At 39.0% G+C, this 14,149-nt stretch overlaps 1 long non-coding RNA gene across 1 annotated transcript; it reads right to left on the bottom strand.

Moving 5' to 3' along the window:
• Positions 1 to 11,120: 11,120 nt before the first annotated feature.
• LOC126380717 (uncharacterized) lies at positions 11,121 to 13,085 on the bottom strand. The gene is made up of 3 exons (XR_007568514.1): positions 12,625 to 13,085; positions 11,953 to 11,992; positions 11,121 to 11,786 (listed from the first exon to the last, which is right to left on the bottom strand). It is a non-coding gene; the product is annotated as an uncharacterized LOC126380717 (long non-coding RNA).
• Positions 13,086 to 14,149: the final 1,064 nt, after the last annotated feature.

Raw genomic sequence — 14,149 nt, 5'->3', positions numbered from 1 at the left:
AATTCGGTGACCAGCCGTTTTCGCTTCTTCCAACATCAGTCGCAAAAATGTAGGTACCTCCGATTTATTTTTCATAATATAAACTTAACGATATCGAGAAAATTCATCCTTGAATAGGACAAAGTAGCGAGACTTCGAGCAACTTAGTGGGAACGGACCACAGACATCAGAATGTATGTGTTCTCCTGGACTGACAGCTTTTTCTCTAACACCAAATTTCTGTCTGTGTGTCTTCCCGAAAATACATCCTTCGCATAAATTCCCATTGTCCTTGGTCTTAACATTAAGCTCTTGTTCGATAACTCGCTTGACATGACGCTTATCCTGGTGACCCAAGCGTTCGTGATACAGCTGTAAGGAGTCAACTGCATTCACCATCACGCTTTCCTTAGGCTTCATAGGTTTACAGTTCAGTTTGTACAGACCGCCATGTCTCTGTCTGCTTCCGGTCACGCACAGTACTCCATTTATCTTAAATGAACACGTGGTAGCTTGTGACTCAAACAAGCTGTTCTTATTTTTATCTTGTGCCGACAGCACCGAAAAAAGATTCTTTATGACTTTCGGAACATGCCACACGTCGTTCATGACGAATGTTCTTTTCTTCGTCTTCATAAGAATTGAACCTTTCCCTAATGCTTCAATTGTCGGCCCATCTGCAGTAGTTACCGTGTGTGGTTCCTTGAAACGTTTATAATCTTGAAACAGGTCGCCATGCATCGTGACGTGACGTGATGTGTCGCTCCGTTATCGACGTACCACTCGTCTCGATCTGTCATGCAATCTGTCACATTTGCTAACACAGCCATCATGTTAGTCGTTCCAGATTTTCCATTACGTTCCTTATTCTTTGGACAGTCCTTCTTGAAGTGTCCAACTTCTCCGCAGCCGTGACATTTGAAAGCTTTGGTTTTCTTCTTACCGACTATCTTGTTGCTGTTAACCGTCAGCGCTTCACTTGGGGATCTTGACACGCTTGGAGGTTGTCGTCAACGCCCTCTCGTGAGCACACAGCTGACTAGTCAAATTATCCACAGTCCTGTTGTTCTTCGACATTATTAGCCAACTTGACTTAAAGGAGAAATATTCTTCAGGCAACGTGTCTAGTATCTTGCAGACTAAAAGAAACTCGGGTAATTCAGTTCCTTCATTCGTCTTTGCAAGTTCCTGGTTTAGATTGTGCCATATATTCTTCGCTTTGGAGATGTGAGTGGCCATGTCATCAGAGGTGTTCATTTTTAATTGGAAGAGTTCCATGCACGTATTGTACAGTCGGTCATCATTAACTCCATCGTACAATCTGTGCAACTCGTCCCAAACCTCACGGGGATTTGTGAATCTTATGACTTAATCCAAAGTTTCATCTACAATATTATTTGTGATTAGAAGTAGTGCAGTACTCTCTAGCTTTAGGTATTCAGCCAGATTCTTACTGTAGGAACCCATTGCTGCTGAGTCAGTGACGTCGCCATCACCCTTAACCACTGCAGGTGTCACAGGCTTGCGTACTTTACCCTGCACAATATCAAGCAATCCATCTATCCCGCGTAGGTGTGCAGTCATCCTGTACCTCCATTGCACCCAGTTGGTTCCATCCAACTTTGATATTTGGATCTTACTCAATTCCATATTTCAGTCTTTCTTCAAACGTGTGAGGGTACATAACCACTTGAAGTAATATGTTTTTAACAGAGTAACGCAATGTAATGAAGAAAAAACAGGAAATAACTTCGTAAATATAATACCAGAATAAAAACTTTGACAAGACAGACAAACAAGACACTTCTTTCTTTTCTATTTAAAAAACAAAAACCATAGTCTAAACATCGTAAAATGTAAAAAAGGTTCCACCTTAACAATGGTTACTTATTAACTAATTTGTGGCAGATGAAAAGGCGTTTGTGCAACGTAAAACAATATTTAATTCGGAGAGAGAAAATTTATGTATGACACTCAAAAAAACAGCAGTTGTTGATCTGTAACTAAGCAACATACGTCACACTGCCTGGGCCGGAAAAACCGAGAGGTCACCTATTCAGTCTTAAGATATAATCGAACAGGCGCAGCGGCAGCCTCCCGGCTCGCCTTGACCGTGTGCTCCTGGCCTCAGCAGTGTTGGGATGGTTTGTCGCGTCGTCGTCGTTATGGTCTGTTGAGTCAGTCTCTCTTTGTCTGGAGATAGAATCTAATATAGAACTGTCAGTCGCGTGAACTTCAAGAGGAAAAACACGTTGTATTGGTCTTAGTTTTGTTCCTGTTGAAATCCGTACCCGGACCACTCTCGTCACACCGTCAGCACCAGGATACAATTCCTCTATAAAAGCTAATGGCCACGTCACGCGCTTGCCTTCAGTCTCTACCAAAAATCCGATCATCCGCTCATAGAACCCTCCCCACTAAGGCGCAGCCGGAGGCAAAAGGTTCCATTTTATTCTGGCAATAGATGAAAAACGTTGTATTTCATCCCAATCTAGTGAACTAATCGATAGTAAGGATCGTTTTGACAGTTTCATGTCAATGTTTTTCAAATTAGCATTACATTGCAGGGTATCATTTATGACATTCCAAATCACCCCTAGTATCGAGGTATTTTCCACATTATGATCAACAATTACGGGACTCGTGATCCATCCTCTGAGGTCAAACATACCGTCGAGCATTACTTTATTTAATTCACTGATGAACTTTTCCAACTCCTGCTCTGATTCCAGGCTAGTGACGCAGTTATCTACGTAGAACGATTTCTTCAACTTCATTGCAGTCTCCTTGTAGGGTTCCGCGCAATTACCTAGGTGGTGGTTGATCGTAGCTACGAGAAGAAATGGACTTGATGTCACTCCGAAAACCACGCGTCTGTGACGATATGTGATCATCGTTCTGCCTTCTTCATCAATCTGGGACTACCATAAGAAACGAAGATAATCGCGGTCATCCGGGACGAGAGAAATTTGAAGAAATGCCTTCGCTATGTCAGATGTCACTCCAATTCTGTTTTTCCTGAAATTAATCAACAGATTAGGAATTTGTTCGAGAAGATTTACACCTTTTTCCAGGCACGAGTTTAGGGATATGCCATTCCTATCCTTGGCAGAAGCATCAAATACGGGACGAATCTTTGTGGTCAAACTCGATTCCTTTATAACCGCATGATGTGGCATATAGTGGCCTTGGATTGATTGGTCAGGTGCTTCCTCGATAATGTTAAGCTGTAACCACTCGCGAAACACTTTATCGTAATCGTTGAGCTTACCAAGTTGTTTGAGACGAGTCATGGTGCTGTCTATCCTCTTCTTGGCAAGATCATAGTTGGCTTGTGGACGCGGAACATCACGCCAAGGCAAACTCGCCTCGTAACGACCTTCTTCGTTGACCCTTATGTTCTCCTCGAAGGTTCGAAGAATCTCCTGCTCGCGAGCAGACTTGGTTGCTTGCATCGCGGGATCGGTAATACCTATCGCCTCCAGAGTCCATAAATCTGTAAGGTCAATCTTTGTTAAACAGTGAAGAGTCGTGGCTGAGTTTGTCACAGAGCTGTAAATCCCAGTTATAGGACCTTGCACTGTCCACCCTAATTTCGTATTTATTGCGGTCAAGTTATTCTCCAGTTGTATAACGTTACCCGTAAAAAGTAACCCAGAGAAGTCCGCACCAATCAGTAAACTTACCTCGTCGGGAGAGTCAGTCATTGAGTCACTTAAAGTAATACCTTTTCGACGTAGTTGCTCAGTTACAGTACATGATCTTAATTTAGGTAAAAGGTTACATATACATATTTGTTTGTTTTACAACAGATAAAATATAAAAGTTGTTTTCGGTGTTCTTGACACAAATGTCAAAAATTTGACACTCGTCTTTTTTCGTCTCGAACCCGCCGAACAAACATTGACGTAATACCTCCTTTCTTGTAGGTTTTAAGCCAAGCTTCTGTACTATGTCCTTTTTTAAATAAGATCTTTGCGAACCACTGTCAATAAGCGCTCTGATGCAAACCTCTTTCTTCCCGTGTACGAGTTTTACCACCAATGTCTGCAGCAAAGTAGTGCTTGACTTGCGCTGGCATGACAACAGAGTTTCCTCCTGTTGTTTGCAATCTTTTGAAGCGGTGGCCATGTCTTCGCACATAATTGTGTAATGCCGCTTTCTGCAAAAAAGACACTTGGGGGCTTTTGCATTTTTTTGCAATATGGTTGCTTTTTAAGCAAATTAAACAAGCTTTCTTGCCTTTTATAAACTCTACACGCTCCTTGACCGTCATCTTTGCCGCCTTGTAACACTCTACGGCTGAATGCGTGTTCTTACTGCACCATATGCACGTCGACACTTCTTGTTTGATAGAAACTTGTTTGTCGCGCTTGGTTTCTGTCACGAAGCAGGCTGTGGGTGGCTTCGGCTCTACCAAGGTTATTTCCTCGAACTGCCGATTGGCTAATTGGATACGTTCTTCAGATTCTACTTCTTGCCGTAAGAACTTCATCAAGTTAGTTAGCTCCCTGTGATCTGGTGTGCTGCGGTGCCGGGCACGCAGTACGTTCTCGGGCAACGCTGACTCTACCATAGGGAATAGCATTGAAGCATACTTGTCGTTTGTCACGCCGAGTGTTTCTAGAGCTTGCAAATGTGTCTGGAGATTGTCATGTAGGTTTGACAAGTTTGTGAGGTCTCCTTTGCATTGCATCAAGGAGAGCAATCCTCTAACGTACGTCTCAATGAGAACGTCATCTCTGGCGAATCTTGCCTTTAGTGCATCGACTGCCTTTTTATAGTTCTCAGCACAGGGTGGGTAGCTTTCGACCAGCTGTCGCGCGCTGCTGTTTGGGGTCATGGACTGTAAAAGGTACTGATACTTGTCGCTTGCATCAATATTAACATCTTCGTCTATCTTCTTGAATTGTCCCCAAAATAATAGCCACGACTTTACGTTGCCATCGAATTTAATCAGCTCCAGCTTGGGTAAAGAAGGAAGCCTGTGGATGCCTGAATTTGGCTTGTCGCCAGATTCTGCAGAGTGCAGTGAGGATGCACTGTTGGTGCACGAACTTGTTTTAGCAAACATGGATTTTACCTTATGCCATCTCATTTTGTAGTCCATGGCTTTTTCTTGGTCTGCTTGGTATAAAGCTTCATTAAAATCTTCAGCCTCACACCACAAGTTCCTTACTGCTGCTTCAGCTTCGAACAGATTTGCAGTCGTCTCCGATAGTAGGTCAAAAAATTGACCAGCGTCTCTATCGTTTGTTTCGACGGCCCGCAGGGTCTTGTCCGCAAGGAGAGTGAACTCCCTCCTATATTGCGTACGTTTACGCCTCCATGAGTCCATAATTTATCACGGTCGCCAGAAATGTGGCTGTAATAAATAAAGACATTACCAAAACGTTGGCTTTATTCAACTTTTAAAATAATGTGATGCCTGACAACTGACAACATTAGACATAGAGAATTCACGTCATTCTTCCCGCCCGACTATGAACACACACATAATCCTGGAGATGCCCAGGGACACGTCTAGTGCGGGTAGAACGGCGTACTTCCTCGGGGGTCGAATTTGAGGGTGATGTTTCCTCATCGTCATCATCTTCCGAATCTTCGTCTGGTAAGGGAGCTAAATGTTTGTTCGAAACGGTAGACTCCCTTCCATCAGGCATGCGGACGTGAGAGTAGAGAGGATTTCCATGGAGAAGTTCCACCTCCTCTACTGCCGGATCGTATTTTGACAGCCGAACATTCTTTTTCATAAGAACAGGACCGGGGAATAAAAGCCACGAGGGAGCAGATTCACCGCTCGGTGACCGGCGTGGGTGAGAAAACATACGTTCATGTGGAGTCTCGTTTGTGGCCGTACAAAGTAGTGATCGAATAGAATGTAAGGCTATGGGTAATACGTGCTCCCACTCGGTTGTATTCAAGCCATTACCCCGAAGACAGAGTTGAATCGTTATCCATAAAGTGCCGTTCAATCGTTCAACTTGGCGTTGTTCTGCTGGTCGCCACTCCATAGCTTGTTAAAAATAATTTGACATCGTTTGACATGAAAGCGGTACCTCTATCAGAATGCACGTAAGCCGGTGTGCCGTAAGTCAGAAATATATCTTTTAGACAACTTACTACAGTTTGAGCTGATAAATCCTTGCAGGGGTACGCAAATGGAAATCTTGAGTACTCGTCTATTATTGTTAATATATATTTGTATCTGCTATTGGATGGCAATGGTCCTTTGAAATCTGTTTGATACACATTCATGCAAAAAAAGAAAAAAGGTGGAAAGGAAGAATCCTAACCACGTCTCCATACCCTGAAAATAGCCCAGCTCAAAGAATAAGGGAAACACTTACGTGATCAGCTTCTTCACTCTTTTAACCAGGCCTGGTTTTTGTTGACAGCACACGCAATCACAGCAGTCTATTTATTATTATTCACAATGATGTTTGCAAGAATAAAAACGTAATATATATGTCACCGTAAAATTGTAAATAACGTTAGATTATAATCTATCGATTTGAATCTCGCGAGATTGTGAACTGTCGAATAATTATGAATCGTATCATATTGCTTACAATTTAACGTATTATTTTTCGGTAGATTATAATTTATCGAAGTTAAACCGTCAAATTGTGATGCGAAACGCACCTCGCGTGCTATACCATAGAGTTACAAAACTATTAGAGTGAGCATAATGTTAATTTGGGATTCTCTTAAAATGCATAAATGTTTTTGTCATAATTTTAATTATCATAATCCTTTTTGCATAACGTTTTTTAGCATAATAGTTTTACTTTCCCATAATAACATCTAGGAATACTGGTTTGTTAGGTATAACTTATTTTTGGGATTAATAAATAGATATCCATAATTCTTTTTTAGAATAATAGTGTTTGTCATAATTTTTACAAGGCATAACAGTAGGTTAGGGTGCGGCTGGGGCGGCCCTTGGGCCACCCCTATGCCGCCAGCATGTTTATCTTACACACGAAAAGTATACTGAATGATACGTTTTAGATTTTTTAATTTTGATACATTTTTTCTTACCATGTGATGTCAGAATTATTGATTACTTACTAAATAATTAATAAATACGTACTTGATTTCACAATCTTGAAGAGCATTTATTTTATTTGACTGACACCTGTGTTTTATTCCTAACTCTATGGACACAGAACGGTCTACTGTAAGGCCGACCAATCAGGGACAGCCGTCGGACAGTTGACAATTTGACAATTGTAAGATTGTGATTTAACAGTTTTACTTCGATAGATTATAATCTGACGAATAATAATACGTTAAATTGTAAGCAGTATATTACGTTTCACAATTTTTCAACAGTTCACAATCTCGCGAGATAGATTATAATCTAACGTTATTTACAATTTTACGGTGACATATATAAGCAGGCAGAAAACAAAAAGAAGAACAAAAACGTCACTAAACCGTCGGGGTTCACACACTCAAGCAAAAAGTTTTTAATTATTTGTTTTTAATTTATAAAGTCTTTTTGGTGTTTCCCTTGGGTAGCTAGGCGTATTAACAGAAATAAAAAAGACAGCACAAGTGGCTCGAACAAAATCTATATTAAGACGCTGAAAGGGCTCTGTGGCCTTAATAAGTACTCCTTGTGACTTGACAAATCTTGGTTTTGTTTCTGCGCAGATCTTACATGCTGCGGTCATACGTTTTAATCCATCCAAAGAATATGGTAAATTTTTGGATCTCACCCAATGCATCATTCTAGTGATTCCCGGGTGGCAGAGAAGGTCATGTAATTCTTTAAGCTTATTTAAGTTCATATAACAGCAGACTCTAGACAAGACATCGGCCGGAATATTTTCTTTTCCGGGTCTAAATAATATCATATTTAAAACAAGAAAGCTCGAGGGGCCACCTCTCGATTTTATCATTTTTGATTTTACTAGAATGATTTTGGTTCAACATAAACGATACTGATTGTTGATCTGTTAGTAATAGAAAGTGCCTTCCGATCAAATAATGCCTCCATTTTCGCAGCGCTTCGACAATTGCGCACGCCTCTTTCTCTATTATGGAATGCTTCTTTTCAGAGTCGCTTAGAGATCTGGAGAAAAACGCTACAGGACGTCCGTGTTGGGTCAAAGTCGCAGCGATCGCAAAATCTGAGGCGTCTGTTTCCACAGTAAAAGGTTCCTTTTCATCTACAGTAGCAAGAACAGATTTCGCAATTTCCGGTTTTAAGTCATTATAGCATTTGGTAAGCATTTCATTAAATGGTAAACTCGATTCGACGAGTGGATGTATTTTCGTTGAAAAATTAGGAATCCATTTCGAATAATGGGCAAATAGCCCGAGGGCTCTTTTAAGAGAAGCCGTATCATTAGGTATAGGTAAGTCTAAAAGCGGTTTAAGTCTATTCTCGTCAGGTTTTATAGTATTATTTTGAATGGTGTACCCTAATAAATTGATTTTATCGGTACTAAACACGCTCTTTTGTTCATTAATTGTAATGTTATATTTTGAAATCGCATTCATAAAGCTTTTCAAGTTCTCATCATGATCCTCTTTTGTTTTCCCGCATACAGTGACATCGTCTAAGTAAGCGTAGGTCCCGCGTAATTTCTGTTTCAATAATATATTGGAGCGTTCTTTGAAAGGCTGGTACTCCATTAGTAACTCCAAACGGTATACGAGTGAATTGATAAAGATTCCCACAAGCTTCAAAAGCAGTCATAGGGCGCTCCTTCTTTAGTATAGGAACCTGATGATAGGCCGATTTTAAATCGATTTGACTAAAATATTTTTGTGTTTCGATACTTTATCAATGATAGTGTCGATCCTCGGCAATGGAAAGGCATCTAATTCTGTAAATCGGTTTATAGTGCGGGAGTAGTCTGTCACCATCTGCTTACGATGTACTCCGCCTCCTGTCACTAGGACCTGTGCTCTCCATGGTGAATTACTAGGTTCAATCATCCGATCTGCCAGCAAGTTAGCTACTGCATTGCGAATAAATTCTTCGTCTTCAGGAGAGTGTACCCTGGACTTTATAGCAACCGGTCTACTTTCTGGGGACAGATTAGCAAAGATGGACGCAGGAGGCACAGCCGCTTGCATGGTATATAACGCTATTTGTCAAACATGTTATAAAAAAGGCCACTATGCGAAAGTATGTCGTGCTGGCAAGGTTAATGCTAGTGCACTATTTACGAGTGAGGAAAATGAGGTCAAGAACCATCCAAGCACTTATAACACCGCGTGTATTTCGGCCGCATCTCCTTCAAGCCTGGCCAAGGCCACAGTGAAGATAACAGTCAATGATATTCTTGCTGATGCTTTGATTGATACTGGAAGTTCGGTCAGCTTTATCGACGGAGAATTGGCGGCTTCCATGCACCTTAGAAGGAAATAAATAAAACAAACAATAACGCTCGCATCTACGAATCATGTATCCTTCTTTAATGGGCTATGTTATGCGACTATAAAGCTCAACGATCATCTCTACAAGAAACATCCTTTACTTGTTGTCAACAATTTATGCGCGGATGTTATTATTGGTCACGATTTATTAAAAAGTCATGAAATTTGGTGGCGAAAAAGCACCTTTACATTTGATTCTTTGGTGCAGTGTGAAACTTCCACAAAAGAAACATCTCTTTCATGTTTGCCCCGCCGCAGCAATGTCCTGAGATTCTGGTGGACCTTGGGTAGATGGCTGACCAGGCTGATCTAACGGTAAGGCATTTAGATGAGTAGGAATATTAGTAAAGGCTTGACAATTTTTTTCAGCAGATTCTAGAGTGAGAGCTTGCTTGAGGGCATCATTTAGTTTGAGGGTCGTATTCTCTAGCAATCTTTGACGAATTTTCTGTGACATTATTCCTGCGATAAAAGCGTCCCGAATACAATCTTGCTTGTTTTCATCCGCACTTACAGCTTTAAACGAACAATCATGGGCTAATTGTTTGAGAGTAAGTATATACTCTGAAATCGATTCCCCTGGTAATTGTTTTCTAGTAGATAGAACATGGCGAGCGAAGACTTCGTTTTTTGTTTTTATATAGATTTCCTTTAGGTGGTTTATGGCGTCCTGATAAGTTGTACACTCCCGTATATATAGAAAAACCGTAGGAGAGAGATGGTTCGTTAGGAGTTTCAATTTACTCTCATTAGATGCACTTATGGCTTCTTCCTGTATACAATTTTCAAATGTAGAAAACCAATGCAGCCATTTTATGTCTGCTGCCACATCGCTTTGCTCTACATCGAACCTTTCGGGACGTAAATAACGTGATATGGAAATATTTCGATTCTTTTCTTTTTCTGCCATTCTTGACTAGTTTAATAGTTAAAGTTGAATAAATTATAATAAATAAAGACATTACCAAAATGTTGGCTTTATTCAACTTTTAAAATAATGTGATGCCTGACAACTGACAACATTAGACATAGAGAATTCACGTCAGTGGCAGATGAAAAGGCGTTTGTGCAACCTAAAACAATATTTAATTCGGAGAGAGAAAATTTACGTATGACACTCAAAAAAACAGCAGTTGTTGATCTGTAACTAAGCAACATACGTCACATAATTCGTGTTTAGTTTTTATCTATACACCCCTCAGAACAATAACTAAAGCATAGAAGGAAGGCTAAAATAGCAACAGAACTCTATAATTCTGCTCTACTTTATCTTACGGAACCGGCGTAATGTTAGACAAAGACGCATATACAAAAATTGTTTCGTAATTTCGTAGGTTGTCACAAGTTTTTCATTGCCTAGTGTTGGGTTTCACTTTAGTAATATGTCGATAAAATTAAATTTACTTACAATTAATGTCGATAAATTTTTTTTACAAGATTTCTTTTTGTAGGATGCAATTATCTTCTTCTTGATGAAAGGAGACTCTGTCTCTGATAGGTAAGTATCTAACCATTTTTGGATTATATTGTCTGGTTTATATTAGTTTGGAGCTGCAGCTCACATTCAGGAAGGAAAGAAAATAGCCAACTGTTATCGTTTCATCGGTAAGTATTTTGTAATATTCGAATTTATTTATGATGTCATCCGCCGTGCACTGGTGTCGATCGACGTGCCGTGCAAATTGGAACCGCCGCCGCCGGGTCTAAGCCGCACAGACGGTAAGAGGCCCGATGGGGTCACGCCATAGACATAGAAAAGAGTATGGACTGGAAATACCTACAGAAAAAACGTGCCACTCTGTAAACATAAAATGGCGGTCTTTACTAGGGCTACAAGCTGTTTCAATACTAGGATTACCATACTCGTACCTACTAGATATAGCATTATACTTAAAAAAATACGGCATACAAGTATTCATAAGAGAACAGAAAGGGAAAGTAAAAGGTAGGTAGGTGGTGTACTGTATCTTTCGTGTAAAACTTGTAAGTATTGTATGTTGTGTGCAATAAAGTATATTTGTATTTGTAAAGGAAGGTTTAGTCAAGATTTATCTAAGTCGCTTACACAAATCTATAACATTCATTACATTCTTTATTGGGCGCAGTTCGTATCAACCTGGAGTGTTGGAGTAGGAGTAAATAAGAACAGGAGGTAAAATGAAATATAAATTAGATCGTAAATCTGTTCATTTTCATTAGCAAGTATTTATTTCACACGTTATTAATTATGTACATTATATTTACAATAAATACAAATTTATTAATTTCTAAACAGTGTCAATTTGCTTAGAAACTGTCTTTGTGACACCCTGTCACATTGTTTTTTTTTTTTCATTAAGTCGTTTGATCTTGAGGCGGGACTTGTTCAGCTTTTCTTTTAAATTTTTCATCTCGTCTTCTTGAACTGACTGAAATAAAGTTTAATAATAATGTTAAAATAGTATATACAAAATAATCTATAAAAATAAAAGTAAAATATATCTGATTTAAGTGCATTGTGCAGCTGGTTGAATTATACACTCTATATATGTATATCATGTTAAAAATATAAAAAAAGAAAATTATTTGATATACCTTTTCATGTAAATCCAGTCGACACTTTTGGATTTAATATCTGAAATCAAAGATAATAATAATTTACTTATATAAAACGTGTACAACTCATAATTGTTTAGACATAAAACAACTACAGACTTAGTATATACTAAGTTTATTAAGTACATAATAATATGTAGTTGAATGATAGATAGTATAAACGTGTTGTGATAACATGATACAAATATCTTACCTATCTATCCAGCAGTGAGATGATGCAGGCTAGGCTGAAATTTAAATTTAAACACCATTTCATCTGTCTGATCTATAATGTTCAATGTAGGAATAGCATCGTCTCGAAGACGCCTCCACTTTGAATTAGGAACACACATAAATGAATCCGCAGTAAAATGTTTCGAGCAAATACGGCTGTACTTATTTGGAATCCAATTTCGTCTATTAATGCGAATTATCCATTCTTTCTCTTTGTTATCGTCTACAGGAAATCTAAAAATTAAAAGTATCGATAATTTTAGTACATCACTATGGACAATCAACATAACCTCAAATCAATTCCGTATTCATCGATGAAACGTATAATATAATGGATATCTCAAATATTTTATGCTACAAATCTATTCAGCAAAACATATTACTTTCCTAAAATTGTTCAGCAGTTCACATTTCACTAGAAAATTACAAAAAACTTACCGATGAAACGACAGAAGTTGTTGGCTATTTTCTTTTCTTCCTGAATGTGAGCTGCAGCCCCATACCACACAAGACATAATGTCACACAGTCGAGACACTCAATTATTTGATATAAATAAAAGTTTCTTTCCATTTATTTGGAAAAATATTGTTAAATTATCACTTAAAACAATCTGAACACAAGACACTCGTAAACACAGTTGACGCGACCGTGTCAAATAGTTCGGTAAATATAAGTAAAATCTTCTTATGTATGTTACTATGTATTTGGCCGAGTTAAAATGAGTCCAATAGGTCCAAATGACATTTCATGTTGTGACAACCTCGGAAAAAATGAAGCAAAGAGCGAATCATTTGTCCTTTTCTCACTCATAGTTTGTGTCGTAAGCTAGAAGAGAGCCGGTTTATAGTTTCTGAATTCTTATTTTAGCCTTCCTTCTATGCTTTAGTTATTGTTCTGAGATACACCCCGATGCTACGCGGAGAGGGGCGTTATAAGTTTCACCCCTTTGTCTCTGTCATACATCGTGTCTTCAGATCTGATAGTCCGATTTGTAGGTATACGCTACTTTTTCGTTTGAAAGGTGGTATTTGCGAGATAGTTCTTAGACTGATCGATTGAAGGATCCAGGTTCTGTTGATGGTGTTCATAGGAAATTGCCATTTAAATTATCTTGTTTGAGGTTGTTTGCATGAAGTGTCCGGGGTGGGCCTGTGCCTTGCCCTTCGGGAAAGCCAAAAAACCAGAAATGGTACCTACCTAAAGATGTCAAATATTTATTAAAAAATAACTGTCAGATTGATTTTGACAGCTGAAGTGACGGAGGTCCTGAGCGTAGGTCGTAGGTTGTAGTTTTTTAATCCGCCTTAATTAAGTCAGGCAAATACTTAAATCCATGCAGGCGTGTTCAGTTCGCTGGTTTTATACATTACAAAAAACTTTGTGAAGTGTGTGTGCATGTGTTTATAATTTTAATAAACAAAACAAAAATGTCTGGCAGTTGTGTGATTCTGTAGTTGCTACTTCGCCTGACAGAACTCTTTGATCAGATCAGATCAGATCTTCATCCACTAACTTGAAGGTATTTGGTCGCTGCCCACATTGAGTTAGACAAATCCTGCGCACCCCCATCCAACCTGTTCGTCTTCGTAACATTCTAGAAGATTTTTGGCGTCTACAGATACTTCCGCGCCGAATTTTAATAAATGTAATCCTTAAACTCTCTATCTCTAAGGTCACAGAAGTAGGTATAATCAGTTAGTTGAATTGAAATAAATCTTTTTGTTACAGATAAGCTTAACTGTACTGTCTGTTTTCTTTGTATGTTCCTTTTGTCTGTTTTATTGTGTACAGATAAATGAATAATCGTAAATTTACTAACTAGTAAAAAATATATTTTTTGTTTTGAATTTGAAGATCGGTCGGGAGGTTTGACAGTTCATTCCTCCCACTCCACTGAGTAAAGTCGTGAAAGCATAGAGCAACACAGACCTCGTTAGTACTTATTACTTCCAAGCTTTTTCT

Source organism: Pectinophora gossypiella, chromosome Z (assembly GCF_024362695.1).
Source record: "Pectinophora gossypiella chromosome Z, ilPecGoss1.1, whole genome shotgun sequence".
NCBI lineage: Eukaryota > Metazoa > Arthropoda > Insecta > Lepidoptera > Gelechiidae > Pectinophora > Pectinophora gossypiella.
This window is presented reverse-complemented; position numbering and strand designations above follow the sequence as displayed.